This window comes from Sapajus apella, unplaced genomic scaffold, assembly GCF_009761245.1.
Source record: "Sapajus apella isolate SASKATOON/1434 unplaced genomic scaffold, GSC_monkey_1.0 scaffold43, whole genome shotgun sequence".
In the NCBI taxonomy this organism is placed as follows: domain Eukaryota; kingdom Metazoa; phylum Chordata; class Mammalia; order Primates; family Cebidae; genus Sapajus; species Sapajus apella.
The window spans coordinates 10,735,518-10,744,076 of record NW_022436983.1 but is presented as its reverse complement, the minus strand read 5'-3'; the positions used below and the strand labels follow the sequence as shown (position 1 = coordinate 10,744,076).

Genomic DNA, 8,559 nt, shown 5'->3' with positions numbered 1-8,559 from the left:
AGGAAGGGAGGAAAGAAAGAAAGAAAGAAAGAAAGAAAGAAAGAAAGAAAGAAAGAAAGAAAGAAAGAAAGAAGAAAGAAAGAAAGAAAGAAAGAAAGAAAAGAGGAAAATAGCCAGAAGGCAATAACTCAGTGAATAGGTAGCAAACCGGATGCAGTTTTTCCATGAACTGGAAAATCCCCTGGCAAGGATTCCAGGCAAGGCAGAGAAGAGTATGTTGATTTTTTAGGGGCAGGAAAAAAAAAAGTAGTGTCCTGAAGGTGATGAACTTTGAAATAGCTCAGTAAAGAGGGCAGCACACAGAGTCTGATCAAGCATTTTTCCCCTTCCCAGAAGCCTCCAGGGAATTTAATCTGCTCAATCCCAAACTACAGGTCTCTGGATCAGCGTGGGGTGGAGGGTACCAGTGGTGCCATAAAATGTGTCCAGTGTAGTGAGTTCCCTGCCCTGTGGCTCCAGGGTGGGGCCTGGGAACAGAACCATGCCAGCCTCTCCAGCTCTGGTTAAAGTCGATCCCAACCCGTTCCCTGGGTGCTGTCTCAGAATTGTGGAGCACCCGTCAGGGGCCTAGAGCTCTAGGGAGATTATTCTCTGGTATATTAAAAGATCTCATGCTGACCCACAAATCCTCTGACCGCATGAATTCTGATCAGCGGCGTCAGCCAGCCTCCCCGTTCTGGGGTGAGATCAATGTGAAGCAGGCTGCCTCCCTCCCCCAACCCTGCAGAGCCCAGGGCTTCCAGTTTCCTGTGGGAGAAGCAAGACTCAGAGATGAAAGAACCCCGTAGTCCCAGGAGAGCAGACATGGAGGCCTGTGGCCCAGTTTCGTAGTTTCCAGAACAACTTTTCAAGAAAGTGAGGAAGAGAAAAAGACTAGAAAGCAGAGTGGGATTCCTACCCCACTTAGAGCCGTCTGCTCTCCTGAATGGAACAAGTCATGGCCGTCCAAGACAGCACCACGAGGCAGCCTGCCATCCAGAGCCTTGTCTTTTTCTTTTTCATTCTTTTGGAGACAGAGTCTCACTCTGTTGTCCAGGCTGGAGTGCAGCGGCACGATCTTGGCTCACTGCAACTTCTGCCTCACGGGCTCAAGCGATCCTCATGCCTCAGCCTCTAAGTAGCTGAGACTACAGACACACACCACCACGCCTGACTAATTTTCATATTTTCAGTAGAGACAGGGTTTCGCCATGTTGCCCAGGCTGGTCTTGAGCACCTGGGCTCAAGCAATTCATCCACCTCGGCCTCCCAAACTGCTAGGATTACAGGTGTGAGGCACCGCGCCTGGCCAGCCTTGTCTATTTGTCAGAAACTGGGAGTTGGGACAACCCTGGTGCCAAGACATGGCCTTCCTTTCACTGAATATTTGCTACGCACCAGGCTTAGTGATCTGCCTGGGATAACTTGTAACCCTCTCAGCACCTCAATAAGACCAAGTGAATCACCGAAGTTTGCACCATCGCAAGGGACAGAGCTGAGATTTGAAATCTGACCACAAAGTCCAAATTTTTCCTCTAATAAGATGGAAAGGACTTAGGAGGTCTCTTCTCCCACAAACGTTGGCATCCCGGGTTTATTCCAACAATTGGCCACACAGACTAGGGGCAGGTTTTTACAGAGATCACTCCAGCCTTGGCCAGCCCCCAAATATCAGAAGCAATGAGAATCTCCCCCGTTCCTGTGCTCCCTGAGCTTTGCGGCCACGTGGGGAGGAAGGAGAGGGAGCACTGGCAGGGAACTCAGAGACGGCACTGGGGACCCATCCATTCGAGCAATTCCGAGACTTTCAGAGCTGGAAGGGCCCTGAGAAACAGGGGTGGGGGACTGGGAGTGGAGGAGCTATTGCCCTCTAGTTCTTTTCCTCTGGGTTTTCTTTACTTTTTTTTTTTTTTTCCGAGACGGAGTCTCATTCTGTCGCCCAGGCTAGAGTGCAGTGGTGGGATCTTGGCTCACTGCAACCTCCGCCTCCCAGGTTCACGTGATTCTCCTGCCTCGGTCCCCCGAGTGGCTGGGACACAGGCACGTGCCGTTACGCCTGTCTAATTTTTGTATTTTTAGTGGAGACTGGGTTTCACCATGTTGGCCAGGCTGCTCTCGGACTCCCAACCTCAAGTGATCTGCCCATCTCTGCCTCCCAAAGTGCTAGGATTATAGGCATGAGCCACTGCACCCAGCCTCTTCACTTAAAAAAAAAAAAAAAAAAAAAATTATTGGCCAGGCACAGTGGCTCACACCTGTAATCCCAGCACTTTGGGAGGCCAAGGCAGGTGGTCAGGAGTTTCAGACCAGCCTGGCCAACATGGTGAAACACTGTCTCTACTAAAAATACAAAAATTAGCCTGGCATGGTGGCGTGCGCCTGTAATCCCAGATACTTGGAGGCTGAGGCAGGAAAATTGCTTGAACCTGGAAGGTAAAGGTTGCTGTGAGCCAAGATCGCACCATTGCACTCTAGCCTGGGCGACAGGGCAAGACTCTGTCTCAAAAAAAAAAAAAATTATTATGAGAATGATTTTATTTCATTATTCACTTATTGACTTATTTGGAAAGGAGTCTCACTCTGTTGTCCAGGGTAGAGCACAGTGGTGTCATCACAGCTCACTGCAGCCTCAAACTTCTGGGCTCAGGTGATCCTCCCATCTCAGCCTCCAGGGTAGCTGGAACCACAGGCATGCGCCACCAGGAACAAGACTAGAATCCATGGCTCAAACCAACATCCTCCTTTCCCAGAGAGGGAAACTGAGGTCCCAAGGGGGCAAGTCTTTGCTCAAGGTCATGTAGCACGTGAAGAATGGATCTAGGAAGCAGAGGCAGCCACCTGGCTCCCGGCCGAGAGTCCCATCCCCCACCCCAGCTTGGCTCAAACCAACCATAACATTGGGACCCTTTTAATCAGATAGAATGCATGCTTATCAGATTTAATTATAACATTGCTCAGGGGAAGAGACTTAGTCTACTAAGATGGAGAGGGAGAAGGTGAGCAAGGGTGCTACTTAACCCCACTGGCTCCCTCCTCCTCCTTCCTCCCCTGCTGGGGTATTGGATGTCTCTGCAGTAGCTAAGCTGGGTTTGGCTGGACCAGGAGGAAGGATGAGGGTTACCTGCAGAGCAGGTCACAATGTGGCCTGGAGAGCTCCCTGTTTGCTTGGTCCCCTTGAAACAAAGGCTGCCTCTGTTTCTGAGACAAGGAAGGATGGGGCAGGAGGTCTCTGTCATTCTGCTGAAGGAAAAAGTGGGAGCGAGCCTGAGCAGGGGAGAAGAGGACTCACTTGGTGGCAGCACCAGGCCACCTGCCTCAGACCTACCTGCTAAGCTCCCAAACCTTGTTCCCATAAGTCTGGCCTCCTGGAATCCAAGGAGTCCATGCTCTAAACTTGTTCACTGCTCCTCACCTCAGAACCCAGGGAGATTCCCATTCCCCGGGAGCTGCCTCTCATCATGATGGGAGGTGCTTACTTCTGGGAATATTCAAATCCTTGATTCCCATCTCCTGGTCCTGTGACCTTGAGTGAATGAGTTCATGTCTCTGAGTCTCAGCTTCCCCACAATAGAACATGGCTTGTCTTCCTGCATCCCAAGGTCATTCAATAGATTAGATAGATAGATAGATAGATAGATAGATAGATAGATAGATGACAGATAGAATAATTTTTTTTTTCTTTGAGACACTCTGCTGCCCAGGGTGGAGTGCAGTGGTGCTATCTTAGCTCACTGCAGCCTCAACCTCCTGGGTTCAATCGATCCTCCTACCTCAGCCTCCTGAGTAGCTGGGACTACAGGCGAGCCACCACACCAGGCTAATTTTTGTATTTTTTTGTAGAGACGGAGTTTTACTATGTTGCCCAAGCTGGTACAAGGTCATTTTTTTTTTTCTTGAGATGTCTTGCTCTGTCACCCAAGCTGGAGTGCAGTAGCGCTACCTCAGCTCACTACAACCTCCGCCTCCCAAGTTCAAGCGATTCTCCTGCCTCAGCCTCTTGAGTAGCTGAGACTACAGGCACACACCACCATACCCAGCTAATTTTGTATCTTAGTAGAGACAAGGTTTTGCCATGTTGGTCAGGCTGGTCTCAAACTCCTGACCTCATGTGCTCCACCTGCCTCTGCCTCCCAAAGTGCTGGGATTACAGACGTGATCCACCATATCCAGCAGTCAAAGTTCATCCTAAGGATTAAATGTCAAAGCTTTTAGAGTCACAGAAGAGACTGGAAACATGGCTTGGATAATTACCTCTCTTTATACTAATTCTCTGCATGCATGTTCCATGTTTGAAAGGCATTCCCAGTCATGACTATCATTCACAGGGAATAAATCACCAGCTCCTGTACTTAGATGGTATGACCCAGGCCACAAGAGATTGAGTGGCTTGTTCAATGTCCTATAAAGGCAGAAACAACTCTACAGCCCACGGCTCAAAAGTCCCGCTGGATCCCAACCCAGAGGCACTGAGTGGGAAGAGCAGGAAATCACAATTCAGCCAAGCCAGGCTCTCATCTTGGCTGTGCCACAAACACAGTGTGTGACCTTGGGTGGTGACTTTGCATGAAGCGTGTTTTCAACTTTCTGACTGATGATTTCAGTGTCATTGACCAGTTATGCGATGCAAGGCAAGTGACTTCGCTTTTCTGAACCTCAGTTTCCTCATCTATGAAATGGGGTTGCCAGGAGGGCTCAATGAGCCATGGCCCACAGGATGCCTGGCACAAAGCTTGGTATACAGTGGGTGCCCAATAAATGAAAATGTAGCAATGGTGGGCTGGGAACAGTGGCTCATGCCTGTAATCCCAGGACTATGGGAGGCCAACGTGGGCAGATTACTTGAAGCCAGGAGTTCGAGACCAGCCTGGCCAACATAGTGAAACCCTGTCTCTACTAAGAATACAAAAATTAGCCTGGCGTGGTGGTGGGCGCCTGTAGTCCCAGCTATTTAGGAGGCTGAGGCAGGAGAATCACTTGAACTCGGGAGGCAGAGATTGCAGTGAGCTGAGATCACACCACTGCATTCCAGCCTGGGCAACAGAGCAAGACTGCATCTCAAAAAAAAAAAAAGAAAGAAAGAAAATGTAGCAATGGCCATCACAGTTCACTGCACCCTCAAACTTCTGGGCTCAGACGATCCTTCCATCTCAGCCTCCCGAGCAGCTGGGACCACAGGCGTGTGCGACCAGGAACAAGGCAAGTGCTAGCGGTCAGTATTGCTGTGATTGGTGTTATCGTTAGGAGAGGAAGAAGACAGGATGGGATCACCTTGGGAATCTTGCTCCCATGACTGTCCTGGAGAGGAATTCCTGGAAGGAGACATCGGGACCCTTCTCTCACCTTCCATGGGGTAGAGACGAGAATGGAGCCAGGCCAGCCACCCTCCTGAAAGCCATGAAGTTCCACTAAGTGAAGCGATCCAGCCAGAAGGACTGCTGGTATCACACTCAGAGCAAGCCTTTGCAGGGACAGAAGAGAGGGGTGGCCCATAGCCACCTCAGGAGACTCTGATTTAGGGGCTGAAAGCTGGGGAGGCAGCCCCGCCTCAGCAGCCTGACACTTCTGCCCCCGGCGAGGACTTCTCTGGAGGAAAAGCCACATAGAGGAGGAGCCAGCCTTGATGTGGAGCATGCTCTGCTGGAAGCTGGGGGCAGAAAGGTCGGCAGGGGAGGGGTGTCTGACTCCGTGACGTCACTTAGCTGTGTGACCTCAGGCAGCTCACCTGATCTCTCTGAGCTTCCATCACTCAACTATGGGCATCACCACAATTCCTGCCCTTCCCAGCTCCCCAGGCTGTTGAGTGCCCTTCAGGACGCCGTGGGCTGGCTTTGTAAACTGTCAGGCACCTTAGGATGAGGCACTGCCCTCATTAACCACCAAGCTCCCCTAAATAGACAGGTAAGGTGGGGTAGGTGGACAGGCAGCACATGAGGTGCCATTCCAGGAAGCCAAAATGGAAAGAGGGGAACAGTCATGGGGCCCTGGCCCCTCCTGCCCCTCTGCCACACCCACTCTCACCTCCTGCCTCCTTTGCCCGGGACACTCCAAGGAAACCCTGACGGTGGTATCGGAGATCCTGGGCCTTGGCTTTCAATCTTCCCTCTGCTATGGCACATGCACTGTCCTGGGAGTCATCAGCCATTGGTCCTGGACTCTGGTGGCTGGGGGCTACGTGAGGATAAGGTAACCTGCCAAGGAGGCGGGGCAGGTGATGGGAGAAGAGCTTGGACAGTGGCATTTGCAGTCCCAGGAAGCCAACCAGCCAGAGTGTCACGTGGTCACCTAAATGTTCCCCTTCCAACCTCAGCTTCACGATGCCAAGCAGGACCCCCTCCCTAGGAAGCCCGGTTCTCCTATGGTAGCGGCCAAGTACAGCAGCTAAGAGCCTGGCTGGGCGCTAGCACCACACTCCCTGGGTTCGAAGCTCGGCTCCTTCTTCTCAAGCTGTGAAATCTTGAGTAAGTTACTTAACCTCTCTGTACCTGTTTCCTCAGCTATAAAATAAGAGTGATAACAATAACACTTATCTCATTGGGGTGTCAGGGATGAGGCATTTACACACCTACTGTGCTTTGTTAGCAAAGTGCTCAGCACGAAGTAAGTGCTCAGCAAGGATTACGTGATCATTCACTGGCCACGGAAAAGAGGCTGCCTCCAAAAACTGAGCTCTCCATCCCCAGAGATAGTCAAGCTGTGGCTCAACAGCCACCTGTTAGGGATTCATGGCCTGGATGACCTTCAAAATGTCTCCCAACTGTGAGCCCATAAAGTCCCCTGTAAAATAGCTCCCACCTGCTGCATTCCTCCTCCCTGCTGTGGCCAGGATGGGCTGCGATGGGCTGCGATGGGCTGGGAGAGAGCTAGCAGGGTGGAAAAGGCAAGGAGAAACAGCCAGGAACAGTCACAGAGGATCAAAGAAGGAGCCCTCGACAGGGAGTCCACCAGTCTGGCTTCCAGCCCCAGTTCCGCCACCAATGCACCAATTCACCTTCAGTGACTCCCTCTCCTCCAAGCCTGTTTTCCCAACTGTAAAATGATGCCATTGAACTGAAGCCATCTCAAGCTGCGTCCCTCACTCTGTGACCCTAAGCAGGAAGTGAGGAAAGTCCCCACCACACATGTCCTTCTTGCAGGCTACCTCTGCCTTTCTCACTCTGGGTTGCCCTGACCTGCCCCGCTAGGTGGCCGCAGGGTCGGGCTCACGCCCATAGAGGCACCCAGGACAGCTCTCCTCACCGAATCCATCCCAGGGTGTCCCCAAGCTCCAGCACCTTCTGGGAGGGATCAGGGTGTCCCTGGGCCTGAAGCCCAAGGGTGACAATGACTGCGGGGACCCCTCCCCCACGATCTCCAAAAGGTTATCCTCCAACTCAGCGAGGGACAGAGATGGGTAAAAACAAAAAGGAAACTGACCTGAATCCTGTGCAGTCCAATCGCAGTCCTCCGGGAAGGGAGCACAAGTGGCAGGGGCAGCCCCTTTGGACTGGGAAGGGTCCTGTCTGTTGGTTGAAGTAGCTGGCAGGGCAGGCAGGAGCCCAGTGGGTGAGTAGGCTGGCTCCCGGGCTGGGTCCACACAGGGCCCAGGTGTGAGTCACTCACTTGCCCGACCTGCCGGGCAGGTGAGGGCAGTGGGGAGGAGGACAGGAGGCGGCCCTGGCAGTCCACGAGGAAAAGCTACACTGAGTCAAGCCAGCCGGGGCTGGGCCATCCATCAGCCAGCCTGGGAGGACCCGGAAGCTGGCCCGGGTGAGGAAGGGAGGGGTGAGAACTGAGATAGGGCCTTCAGAGGGGGGTGTCAAGCAGCGGGGCTGAGCTGCCACCACTGCGTGCCACTGGGAAGGCACACAGGGCCCGGGTACAGGGCAGGGTTGGAGGGTCACTCATGGGCTGCACCTCTTTTAGCCAGAGAAGGTGGAAAGAAATATGCTTTGAAGTCGGAGAGATTCAGGTGCCAGTCCCTGCCCTCCCCAGCCGTGTGACATCCTGCAACGGCCTGTCTTTCCGAGCTTCAGTTTCCTCCTATTTTTCCTTTTCTTTTCTTTTTTTTTTTGAGACAGAGCCTCACTCTGTTGCCCAGGCTGAAGTACAGTGGTTCCATCTCGGCTCACCACAACCTCCGCCTCCCAGGTTCAAGCAATTCTGCCTCCGCCTCCTGAGTAGCTGGGATTACAAGCGCGCACCACCACACCTGGCTAATTTTTGTATTTTTAGTAGAGACGCGGTTTCACCATGTTGACCAGGCTGGTCTCAAACTTCTGACCTCGTGATCCGCCCGCCTCAGCCTCCCAAAGTGCTGGGATTACAGGCGTGAGCCATTGTACCTGGCTTCCTTTTCTTTTTTTGAGGCAAGGGCTTTCTCTCTGTTGCCCAGTGGCACAATCAGATGATGGCTCACTACAGCCTCAACCTCCGGGCTCAGGTGATCCTCCCACCTCAGCTCCCCCAAGGAGCTGGGACCACAGGTGCGTGCCACCACGCCTGGTTAATTTTTGTATTTTTTGTAAAGACAGGCTGGTCCAGAACAGCCTTTTGCCCAGGCTGGCCTCAAACTCCTGGGCTCAAGTGATCCTCCTGCCTAGG

General features: G+C 52.5%; 1 protein-coding gene across 2 annotated transcripts in view; it reads right to left on the bottom strand.

The window, feature by feature from the left end:
* ARHGEF10L (Rho guanine nucleotide exchange factor 10 like) overlaps nucleotides 1-7,655 on the bottom strand; it is a 178,967-nt gene extending 171,312 nt beyond the window's left edge. For both annotated transcript variants that reach the window (XM_032300579.1, XM_032300583.1), the window contains exon 1: nucleotides 7,393-7,655. The gene's annotated coding sequence lies outside the window, so the exon portion shown is untranslated. The remainder of the gene's footprint in view (nucleotides 1-7,392) is intronic.
* Nucleotides 7,656-8,559: the final 904 nt, after the last annotated feature.